Below are 12,758 nucleotides of genomic sequence, written 5' to 3' on the forward strand. Positions count from 1 at the left end.
TCCGCATTCAAGTCAAAATGATAAACCAGAGGATGACTACTGCGTGACCATTAATGACATGGTTCATGATTACAGTGCACAATCTATATATACATGGCTACCATGCATACAATGAAAGCTATGCTTCCACGTGAAATATCAGAGAGCACATCATTGACATACTGAAGCACTGCTTCCATTGCTTGGACCACTCTGGAGGAGCTATGCAGTACTCGGCAGAGTGCGTATCAAGATTCGTGGTGGTCTGCAGCAAGGTGCATCACCTCGCTATCATGAGAGCACAGCTCTTTCAAACAGCTGTACAATGACCAATGAAGGAGCAAGAAGAGGAGAACAGGAAGACAAAGAAGAGGAGGAGAAAGAGGAAGTGTAGAGGAAATGTATATTGCCTCTTTCTGGCCAGGCTGTCCGTGATCGACTCATCTGACTCTGAAACCAGCAAACGCAACCCAAATTCCACATTCACAAACAGTCCCACACTAAAGGCCTGCTACCTGACCTGAACCCAATGGGACCCGACGACATGTTTGGGTCGGGTTGGGTCGCTCTTCCGGGTCCGGCCTTCAGGCTTGGGTTGGGTCGTGCTTGGGTCCGATTTGGTTCTGTCAGGTTTGGGTTGGGTTTTTTTTTCCTGACTCGAGCAGGCCTTTATCCCACACCATCCCTTACCCCTGTTACTGACCAGCACAGTGTCTGCTTGGCCATAATGTTAAAATAAAAATCAACATAAACAATACAAACCAAATTTATAAATCAGAGCATTCTATATTGCATACAAACATCAAATAATCACCCCTGTTCATTCCCTTTAATGTCTGTATTCCACGTGCCTTTGCATGTCATAGTGCTCATTTGCAGTGCTATCCCAGTTTGCAACATGGCTGGGGGAAGGTTGCTGAATTTCATTGGGGGAGACTGCAGATGATCTTTAGGAATGATAGGCAATGGATAATATTTAAAGAATGTGTGCATGAATTACAACAATTATTCATTCCAGTCTGGTGCAAAAATAAAACCGGAAAAGTGGCTCAACCGTGGCTTACAAAATAAATTAGAGATAGTATTAGATCCAAAGAGGAGGCATATAAAATTTCCAGAAAAAGCAGCAAGTCTGACGATTGGGAGCAGTTTAGAATTCAGCAAAGGAGGACAAAGAGGTTGATTAAGGGGGTGGGGGGAAATAGAATATGAGAGTAAACATGCGGGGAACATAAAAACTGACTGTAAAAGCTTCTATAAATATATTAAGAGAAAAAGATTAGTGAAGACAATTGTAGGTCCCTTACAGTCAGAAACGGGGGTAGTGATAAAGTGGAACAAAGAAATGGCAGAACAATTAAACACATACTTTGGTTCTATCTTTACAAAAGAGGCCACAGATCACCTCCCAGAAATGTTAGGGGACCAAGGATGTAATGAGAGGGAGGAACTGAAGGAAATCAGTATTAGTAAAAAAAAATAGTGCTGGGGAAATTAATCGGGTTAAAGGTTGACAAATCCCCAGCGCCTGATAATCTATATCCCAGAGTACTAAAGGAAGTGGCCCTGGAAATAGTGGGTGCACTGGTGGTCATCTTGCAAAATTCTATAGACTCTGGAGCAATTCCCACAGATTGGAGGGTGGCAAATGAAACCCCACTATTTAAAAAAGGAGGGAAGAGAAAAAACATGGAATTATAGACCAGTCAGCCTGACATCGGTAATGGGGAAAATTTTAGAGTCCTAACATGGAGGCAGAGAGGAGGTAGGGAGAGCTGGGATGACACAGAGCGAAACGACACAGGGGGAATGGCGATGACACAGTGACGAGGTTACAAAACGGGAGGGGGTAATGCCACAGGGTGAGGGAATGACACAGGTGGGGGTACAGCATAGGGAAAGGGACAACACAGAAAAGGGGAGAGATCATGGGGGTTGGGGACAGGGGTGTGAGTAAAAGAGGGAGGGGGAGAGAGAGAGCAGGGAGAAGGAGCAAGCAAGATCATTCTTGACAGATGGACATCTATCCAGAATATTCTGCATCACTACACCAAGTGTGTGGGCAGACATTGACGACTTGTGCAAGCAACAAAAATGCCAGGTATCTCACTAAATCAGTGTCCAACATAGTGATGAGAAAGTAAGTCAATAAATTAGTCTTCTCATTTAAAGCTTTTTTCACAAAAATGCACATTTGTTGTTGTGTTGATTAATAGTAAGATAATTTTTAATGCCTTTATTGTTCCAAAATTGTCTCATTGTCGCCCTACGTGAAAAAAAAATTGTTACAAATGCTAGCATATGAATTAGGAGCAGGAGTAGGCCATTCAGCCCCTCCAGCCTGATCTGCCATTCAACAAGATAATGGCTGATCTGATTGTAACCTCTACTCCCTATTCCTATTCAGTCATCTCAGGACTGAGATGAGGAGAGATTTCTTCACCCAGAGAGTGGTGAGACTGTGGAATTCGCTATCACAGAAAGCAGTTGAGGCCAAAACATTGAATGTTTTCAAGAAGGAGTTAGATATAGCTCTTGGGTCTAAAGGGATCAAAGGGTATGGGGCGACAGCCAGAACAGGCTACTGAGTTGGATGATCAGCCATGATCCTAATGAACGGCGGAGCAGGCTCGAAGGGCCAAATGGCCTACTCCTGCTCCTATTTTCTATGTTTCTATGTTTTTCCTGCCTATCCCCCTTGCTTATCAAGAATCTCTGCTTCTGCCTTAAAAATATTCAAAGACTCTGCTTCCACCGCTTTTTGAGGAAGAGAATTCCAAAGACTCATGACCCTCCGAGAGAAAACATTTCTCCTCATATTTGTCTTAAATGGGTGACTCCCTATTTTTAACAGTGACCCTTAGTTCTAGAATCTCCCACAAGAGGAAATATCCTTTCCACATGCACCCTGTCAAGACCCCTCAGGATCTCACATGTTTCAATCAAGTCACCTCTTGCTCTTCTAACGGATAAAGGCCTAGCCTGTCCAACCTTTCCTCAGAAGACAAGCCGCCCATTAAATGTATTAGGTTAGTAAACCTTCTCTGAACTGCTTCCAATGAATTTACATCCTTCCTGAAATAAGAAGACCAATACTGTACACAGTACTCCAGATATGGTCTCACCAATGCCCTGTATAACACCCACAACACATTGTAGGGGGAGGATTCTATCCTTTTGACCCTGTAGGGAGTAGGCGGGAAGTGGTGGGGAGGCAGGGGGTGGTGGTGGGGGTTGTGGCTTGCTCGCACTCTATGCAATTTTGTGACATTTCTGGCATGTTTCCCACCTGGAAGTTGGCCTGATTGAGAGGCATGGCTTCCGGTTGTGTGGGGAGCACTGGAGAAGGGGTCGCGGGTCCAGGTAAGTCCGAGTCACAATCAAGAGCAGGAGGGTCAGATCCGATCCTAGAAGGGGTGGGAGAGGGTCACTCTGGGGGTGTAGTGGAGTCCTCTGGGGTGGGAAAGGGCAGTCCTTGGGGAGGGGGATTAGAGGTGTCAGGGTGGTGATGAAAGGTCATGGGGTGGAGTCAGAGGCCTCGTGGTGTGAGATCAGAGGTCTTGGAGGGGATCAGAGAACACATGAAGTAAGATGGCAGGCCTCAGGGGGAATCAGAGGCTTCGGCTGGGGACAAGCGAAGGCCTTGGGGTGGGAGGTCAGAGGCCTCATGGAGAAGGCCAGGAAGAGATTGGAAGAGTTGGTGGGGCGGTGTCTGAATGTGGGAGATTGACACTTACCTACTGAAACTAACAGTCCTCACTTGCCTGTAGCTGCCAGAGTTAAATTTAAAATGCACAAAAATGAGGCTGGCAGCTGAAGGCCTGCTCGGGCCTGCAAATGAGACCCGACCCGAGCCCGACAGAATCCCATCTGATCCCGACCGGGCCCGAGTCCTTCCATTTGTCCCCACGCCCGATCCAACCATCAGTTAACTTACCTTCTGTTTTTCACTTTGTTTCTTACCTGCACAAGCTTAAAATAACTATAGCAAAACCACCTTTAAAGTTCAAAACGTAAATTAACATTAAAGTCACTTACCTGAGGTGGTGATAGAGTGTGTCCGATCAGGCCCGACCCGACCAGAGCCCTACTGCCGGACCCGGAAGTCGTCGGGTCCCATCAGGTTTGGGTCGGGCCTTTACTGGAAGCCTCATGATAACATGCAAGTTGGAACCTGTCTCCAGGGACTTCACTCCACCTCCATTAAAACTGGAAGTGGTGAGGGTGGAAGTGGGTTGGAGTCGGATTTCAGGTTTTCAATAGTTTAACCTCCCACCCAAACCAAATCCACCTTTTATATGATGTTAAAACTTCCCCCAAAGAGACACAAACACACACACACATCAATAAACACAAACATTGCAGTGAGATACAGGGGCACACACACAGATGGGTAGTTAGACATTACATAACTTCGAAAGACATAAACATACCGACACACACATATATGGGCACGCTCATATGTACATGCATGGGGAGGTGGTGGCATAGTGGTAATATTACTGGACCAGCAATCCAGAAAGGTAATGCTCTGTGGACATGGGTTCATATCCCACCCTAGCAGCTGGTGGGATTTCTTATCAATTAATAAATGTAGAATTTAAAAAACCTAGTCTCGATAATGATGATGAATGTCACAAATCTATCTGGTTCACTATTGTCCTTTAGGGAAGGAAATCTGCCATCCTTACACCATCTGGCCTCCATGTAGTTGACTCTTAAATACCCTCTGAAATGTAGCAAACTGTTAGAGAAAAGCTAAAGAGGAATGAAACTGGATAGACCAGAAATGATAAAGACACACCCAACCCTGCAAAGTCCTCCTTACTAACAGTTGGGGGCTTCTGCCAAAATTGGAAAGCTGTTCCAACAGCTTGATACAGTCATGCTCCTGGAATGACACCTTACAGACACCACCATTACCATTCCTGGGTATGTTCTATCCCACCGGCAGGACAGAATCACCAGAGGTGGCAACGCAATGGTATACAGTTGGGCAGCAATTGCCTGCGAGTCCTCAACATTGACTCCAGATACCATGAAGTTTCATGACATCAAATATGGGCACGGGACCCTCTGCTGATTAACACCCTTAGCTGATGAATCAGTACTCCTCCCGTGTTGAGCATCACTTGAAATGTCAGTGGCAAGGGGACAGAATGTACTCTGGGTAGGGGACTTCAATGTTCATCACCAAACATGCCTTGGTAGCAACACTACTCGCCCAGTCTTGAAGGACATAGCTGCTAGAGTGGGTCTGTGGCAGGAGGTGAGTGAGCAAACAAGAGCGAAAAATCTGCTTGACCTCGTCCTCACCAATCCACCTGTTACAGATGCATCTGCCCTTGACAGTATTGGTAGGAGTGATCACCGCACACTTGTTCCTGAAAAATAGGAGCAGGAGTAGGCCATTCGGCCCTTCGAGCCTGCTCCGCCATTCAATACGATTATGGCTGATCATCCAAACTCAGTAACCTGTTCCTGCTTTCTCCCCATATCCCTTGATCCCATTAGCCCTAAGAACTATATCTAACTCTTTCTTGAATATACTTAATGATTTGGCCTCAACTGCTTTCCGTGGTAGAGAATTCCACAGGTTCACCACTCTCTGGGTGAAAAAATCTCTTCTCATCTCAGTCCTAAATGGTTTACCCCTTATCCTGAGATAGTGACCCCTGGTCCTGGACTCCCCTGCCACCAGGAACATCCTTCCTGCATCTAGTCTGTCCAGTCCTGTTAGAATTTTGTAGGTTTCTATGAGATCCCCTCTCATTCTTCTGAACTCTAGTGAATACAAACCTAATCGACTCAATTTCTCTTTTCATACATCAGTCCTGCCATCCCAGGAATCAGTCTGGTGAACCTTCACTGCAATCCCTCCGTAGCAAGAACATCCTTCCTCAGATAAGGAGATCAAAACTGCACACAATACTCCAGATGTGGTCTCACTAAGGCCTTGTATAATTGCAGCAAGACATCCTTGCACCTGCACTCAAAGCCTCTCGCTATGAAGGCCAACATATCATTTGCCTTCTTAACTGCCTGCTGTACCTGCATGCTTACTTTCAGCAGCTGGTGCACAAGGACACCCAGTTCTCGCTGCACCTCCCCCTTTCCCAATCTATCGCCGTCCAGATAATAATCTGCCTTTCTGGTTTTGCCACCAAAGTGGATAACCTCACATTTATCAACATTATTCTGCATCTGCCATCTATTTGCTTCAACATGTCCAAATCACACTGGAGCTTCTCTGCATCTTCCTCACAGCTCACACTCCCACCCAGCTTTGTGTCATCTGCAAACTTGGATATATTACATTTAATTCCCTCATTATATCATTAATATATATTGTGAATAGCTGGGTCCTAGCACTGACCCCTGCAGTACCCTTCTAGTCACTGTCTGCCACTCGGAAAAATACCTGTTTATTCCTACTCTTTGTTTCCTGTCTGCCAACCAGTTCTCTATTCATGTCAGTACCTTACCCCCAATCCCATGTGCTTTAAATTTGTACCTTAATATCTTATGTGGGACTTTATCGAAAGCCTTCTGAAAGTCCAAATACACCACATCCACTGGTTCTCCCTTGTCTATTCTACTAGTTACATCCTCAAAAAATTCCAGTAGATTTGTCAAGCATGATTCCCCTTTTGTAAATCCATGTTGACTTTGTCCGATCCTGTCATTGTTTTCTAAGTGCTCTGCTATTACATCTTTTATAGCATTTTCCCCACTACTGATGTCTGGCTAACCAGTCTATGATTCCCTCTTTTCTCTCCACCTCCTTTTTAAAATAATGGGGTGACATTAGCTACCCTCCAATCTGTTGGAACTGTTCCAGAGTCTATAGAATTTCGAAAAATGACCAGCAATGCATCTACTATTGCTTGGGCCACATCCTTAAGTACTCTGGGATGCAAATTATCAGGCCCTGGGGATTTATTAGCCTTCAATCCCATCAATTTCCCTAACACCATTTCCCTACAAATACTGATTTCATACCGTTCCTCCTTCTCATTAGACCCTATGTTCCCCAACATTTCTGGGAAGTAATTTGTGTCCTCCTTTGTGAAGACAGAACCAAAGTATGTATTTAATTGGTTTGCCATTTCTTTGTTCCCCATTATAAATTCCCCTGTTTCTGACTGTAAGGGAACCACATTTTTCTTCACTAATCTTTTTCTTTTCACATATCTATAGAAGCTTTACAGTCAGTTTTTATGTTCTCTGCAAACTTACTCTCATACTCTATTTTCCACTTCCTAATCAATCCCTTTGTCCTCCTTTGCTGAATTCTAAACTGCTCCTAATCCTCATGTTTGCTGCTTGTTCTGGCCATTTTATATTTCTCCTCCTTGGATCTAATACTATCCCTAATTTCTTTTGTAAGCCAAAATGTTCTCCATCGTGTTGTGTGGTACTACCACTGTGCTAAATGGGATAGATTTTGAACAGATCTAGCAACACAAAACTGGGCATCCATGAGGTGCTATGTGCCATCAGCAGTAGCAGAACTGTATTCAACCACAATCTGTAACTTTATGCCCAGGCTATATCCTCCACTTACCCCTGGCTCAATGAAGAGTGCAGGAGGGCATGCCAGGAGCAGCACACATGCATACCTAAAAATGAGGTGTCAACCTGGTGAAGCTACAACGCAGGACTACTTGTGTGCCAAACAGAGGAAGCAGCATGCAATAGACAGAGCTAAGCAATCCCATAAGCAACGGGTCAGATCGAGGCTCTGCAGACCTGCCACATTTAGTCGTAAAAGATGCTGGGCAATTAAACTACTAACTGAAGAAGGAGGCTCCACAAATATCTCCATCCTCAATGATGGGGGAGCCCAAAACATCAGTGCAAAAGACAAGGCTGAAGCTTTTGCAACCATCTTCAGCTAGAAGTGCCAAGTGGATGATCCACCTTGGCCTCCTCCTCAGGTCACCAGCATCACAGATGCCAGTCTTCAGCCAATTTTATTCACTCCATATGGTATTGAGAAATGGTTGAAGGCACTGGATACTGCAAGGCAATGGGCCATGATAACATTCCAGCAATATTACTGAAGACGTGTTCTCGAGTACTGGCCGTGCCCCTAGCCAAGCTGTTCCAGTTGAGTTACAACACTGGCATCTACCCAACCATGTGGAAAATTGCCCCGGCATATACTGTACACAAAAAGCAGGACAAATCCAATCCGGCCAATTACCACCACATCAGTCTACACTTGATCATCAGAAAAGTGATGGAAGGTGTCATCGACAGTGCTATGAGAGAGCAAATACTCAGCAATAACCTGCTTACCGATGCTCATTTTGGGTTCCGTCAGGGCCAGTCAGCTGCTGACCTCATTCCAACCTTGGTCCAAACATGGACAAAAGAGCTGAACTCCAGAGGTGAGATGAGAGTGACTGCCGTTGACATCAAGGCAGCATTTTGACCAATTGTGTCATCAAGGAGCTCTAGCCAAACTGGAGTCAATGGGAATCAGGGGGAAAACTCTCCACTGTTTGGAATCATACCTAACACAATGGAAGATGGTTGTTGTTGTTGGAGATCAATCATTTCAGTCCCAGGACATCACTGCAGGAGTTTCTCAGGGTAGTGTCCTAGGCCCAACCATCTTCAACTGCTTCATCAATGACCTTTCCTCCATCATAAGGTCAGAAGTGGGGATGTTCACTAATGATTGCACAATGTTCAGCACCATTTGCGACTCCTCAGATACTGAAGCAGTCAGTGTCCATATGCAGCAAGATCTGGATAACATTTAGGCTTGGGCTCATCAGTGACAAGTAACATTCCCACCACACAAGTACCAGGCAATGACCATCTTCAACAAAAGACAATCCAACCATCTCCCCATGACATTCAATGGCATTACCATTGCTGAATCCTCTACTATCAACATCCTGGGGGTTACCATTGACCTGAAACTGGACAGGACAGGCCATATAAGTAATGTGGCTACAGGAGCAGGTCAGAGGCTGCGAATTCTGTGGTGAATAATTCACCTCCTGACTCCCTAATGCCTGTCTCCTATCTACAAGTCACACGCCAGGAGTGTGATGGAATACTCTCCACTTGCCTGGATGGGTGCAGCTCCAACTACACTCAAGAAGCTCGACATCATCCAGGATAAAGCAGCCCACTTGATTGTTACCCCATTCAAAACCTTCAACATTCACTCCCTCCACCACCGACGCACAGTGGCAGCAGTGTGTACCATCTACAAGACGCAGTGCAGCAACTCATCAAGGCTCCTTTGACAACACCTTCCAACTCCACGATCTCTACCACCTAGAAGGACAAGGAGGTTGTTTAGGGAGCACTTGCTGCGACTGCTGGATAGGTTTGTCCCGATGAGGCAGGGAAGGGATGGTAGGGTGAAGGAACCTTGGATGACAAGAGATGTGGAACAGCTAGTCAAGAGGAAGAAGGAAGCTTACTTAAGGTTGAGGAAGCAAGGATCAGACACGGCTCTAGAGGGTTACAAGGTAGCCAGGAAGGAACTGAAGAATGGACTTAGGAGAGCGAGAAGGGGACATGAAAAAGTCTTGGCGGGTAGGATTAAGGAAAATCCCAAGGCGTTCTACACTTATGTGAGGAACAAGAGGATGGCCAGAGTGAGGGTAGGGCCGATCAGGGATAGTGGAGGGAACTTGTGCCTGGAGTCGGAGGAGGTAGGGGAGGTCCTAAATGAATACGTTGCTTCAGTATTCACTAGTGAGAGGGACCTGGTCATTTGTGAGGACAGTGTGGAACAGGCTGATATGCTTGAACAGGTTGAGGTTAAGAGGGAGGATGTGCTGGAAATTTTGAATGATATGAGGACAGGTAAGTCCCCGGGGCCAGACGGGATATACCCAAGGATATTATGGGAAGCGAGGGAAGAGATTGCTGCGCCTTTGGTGATGATCTTTGCATCTTCACTGTCCACTGGAGTAGTACTGGATGATTGGAGGGTGGCAAATGTTGTTCCCTTGTTCAAGAAAGGGAATAGGGATAACCCTGGGAATTATAGACCAGTCAGTCTTACGTTGGTAGTGGGCAAATTATTGGAGAGGATTCTGAGAGACAGGATTTATGATTATTTGGAAAAGCAAGGTTTGATTAGAGACAGTCAGCATGGCTTTGTGAGGGGCAGGTCATGCCTCACAAGCCTTATTGAATTCTTTGAAGATGTGACAAAACACATTGATGAAGGAAGAGCAGTGGATGTGGTGTATATGGATTTTGACAAGGCGTTTGATAAGGTTCCACATGGTAGGCTCATTCAGAAAGTAAGGAGGCATGGGATTCAGGGAAAGTTGGCTGTCTTGATACAAAATTGGCTGGCCCATAGAAGTCAGAGGGTGGTAGTAGATGGAAAGTATTCAGCATGGAGCTCGGTGACCAGTGGTGTTCCACAAGGATCTGTTCTGGGACCTCTGCTCTTTGTGATTTTTATAAATGACTTGGATGAGGAAGTGGAAGGCTGGGTTAGCAAGTTTGCTGATGACACGAAGGTTGCTGGAGTTGTGAATAGTGTGGAAGGCTGTTGTAGGTTGCAACGGGACATTGACAGAATGCAGAGCTGGGCTGAGAAGTGGCAGATGGAGTTCAACCTGGAAAAGTGTGAAGTGATTCATTTTGGAAGGTCGAATTTGAATGCGGAATACAGGCTTAAAGACAGGATTCTTGGTAGTGTGGAGGAACAGAGGGATCTTGGGGTCCATGTCCATAGATCGCTCAAAGTTGCCACCCAAGTTGATAGGGTTGTTAAGAAGGCGTATGGTGTGTTGGCTTTCATTAACAGGGGGTTTGAGTTTAAGAGCCGCGAGGTTATGCTGCAGCTCTATAAAGCCCTGGTTAGATCACACTTGGAATATTGTGTTCAGTTCTGGTCGCATCATGATCGGAAGGATGTGGAAGCTTTAGAGAGGGTGCAGAGGAGATTTACCAGGATGCTGCCTGGACTGGAGGGCATGTCCCTCGAAGAAAGATTGAGGGAGCTGGGGCTTTTCTCATTGGAGCGAAGAAGGATGAGAGGTGACTTGATAGAGGGGTACAAGATGATGAGAGGCATAGATAGAGTGGATAGTCAGAGACTTTTTCCCAGGGTGGAAAGGGCTATCACCAGGGGGAATAATTTTAAGGTGATTGGAGGAAGGTTTCGGGGAGACGTCAGAGGTAGGTTCTTTACACAGAGAGTGGTGGGTGCGTGGAATGCGCTGCCAGCGGTGGTAGTAGAAGCAGATACATTAGGGGCATTTAAGCGACTCTTGGATAGGTACATAGATGATAGTAGAATGACGGGTAGGTAGTTAGTTTGATCTTAGAGTTGGTTAAAGGTTCGGCACAACATCGTGGGCCAAAGGGCCTGTACTGTGCTGTATTGTTCTATGTTCTATGTTCTATGTTCTATGTTCACGGGGTGATTGGGTATGTTTTCACTGTTGGTTTTTGAATGAGGAAGGGAACAGTGTTTTTCCTTTCTTCCTTAAGTGAATTAGAAAAATTACCACATACTAAAGATAATTTAGTTAAATTATCATTCCAGAAATAATCATTCCAGTGGTGTTGCATAACACAGCAGCAATGTCCATAGATCACTGAAGGCAGCAGCACAGGTAGATAAGGTGATAAGGAAGGCATATGGGATACTTGCCTTTATCAGCCAAGGCACAGAATATAAGAGCAGGGAGGTTATGATGGAGCTTTATTAAACGCTAGTCAGGTCACAGCTGGAGTACTGTGTACAGTTCAGGGCACCACTCTATAGGAAGGATGTGATTGCACTGGAGAGGGTGCAGAGGAGATTCACCAGGATGTTGCCTGGGCTTGAGCATTTGAGCTATGAAGAGAGACTGGATAGGCTGGGGTTGTTTTCCTTAGAGCAGAGAAGGCTAAGGGGGAGCATGATTGAGGTATACAAAATTATGAGGGGCATTGATAGGTTAGATAGGAAGAAACTTCTTCCCTTAGTGGAGGGGTCAATAATCGGGAGCATAGATTTAAGGTAAGCGGCAGGAGGTTTAGAAGGGATTTGAGGAAAAAAGTTTTCACTTGGGCGTGGTTGGAATCTGGAACGCACTGCCTGAAGAGGTGGTAGAGACAGGAACCCTCACAGCATTTAAGAAGTACTTGGATGAGCACTTGAAACGCCACAGCATACATGGCTATGGGCCAAGTGCTGGAAAATAGGATTAGAGTACTTAGGTGCTTGATGGCCGGCACAGACACGATGGGCTGAAGGGCCATGACTCTATGACTCTAAAGCATGGGAACACCATCACCTGCAAGTTCCCCTCCAAACCACACACCATCCTGACTTGGAACTATATGGCCTTTCCTTCACTGTTGCTGGGTCAAAATCCGGGAACTCCCTTCCTAACAGCACTGTTGGTGTATCTACACAACAAGGACTGCAGCAGTTCATTAATGCCCCTCCCTACCACCTTCTCAAGGGCAATGAGGTACAATAAATGCTGGCCTAGCCAGTGATGCCCACATCAGTGAAAGAAAAAGAAAAATGCACATAGATACAAATACAGACGTACATACACACTCAAAGCATAGACATATATAAACAGAAACGCACAATACACACAGACACACAAACAAAAAAAAACACACACAGACAACACAGACACACAAACAAACACAGAGACTCACAGACCGATACAGACATGTGCACAGGTACAGATGTAAACAGATGAACAGACACATGCAGTCACACACAAGCGCGAACGAGCAGACATGCATACACCCACAAGATACATACACACACATACAGA

This window comes from Heterodontus francisci, chromosome 17 (genome assembly GCF_036365525.1).
Source record: "Heterodontus francisci isolate sHetFra1 chromosome 17, sHetFra1.hap1, whole genome shotgun sequence".
In the NCBI taxonomy this organism is placed as follows: domain Eukaryota; kingdom Metazoa; phylum Chordata; class Chondrichthyes; order Heterodontiformes; family Heterodontidae; genus Heterodontus; species Heterodontus francisci.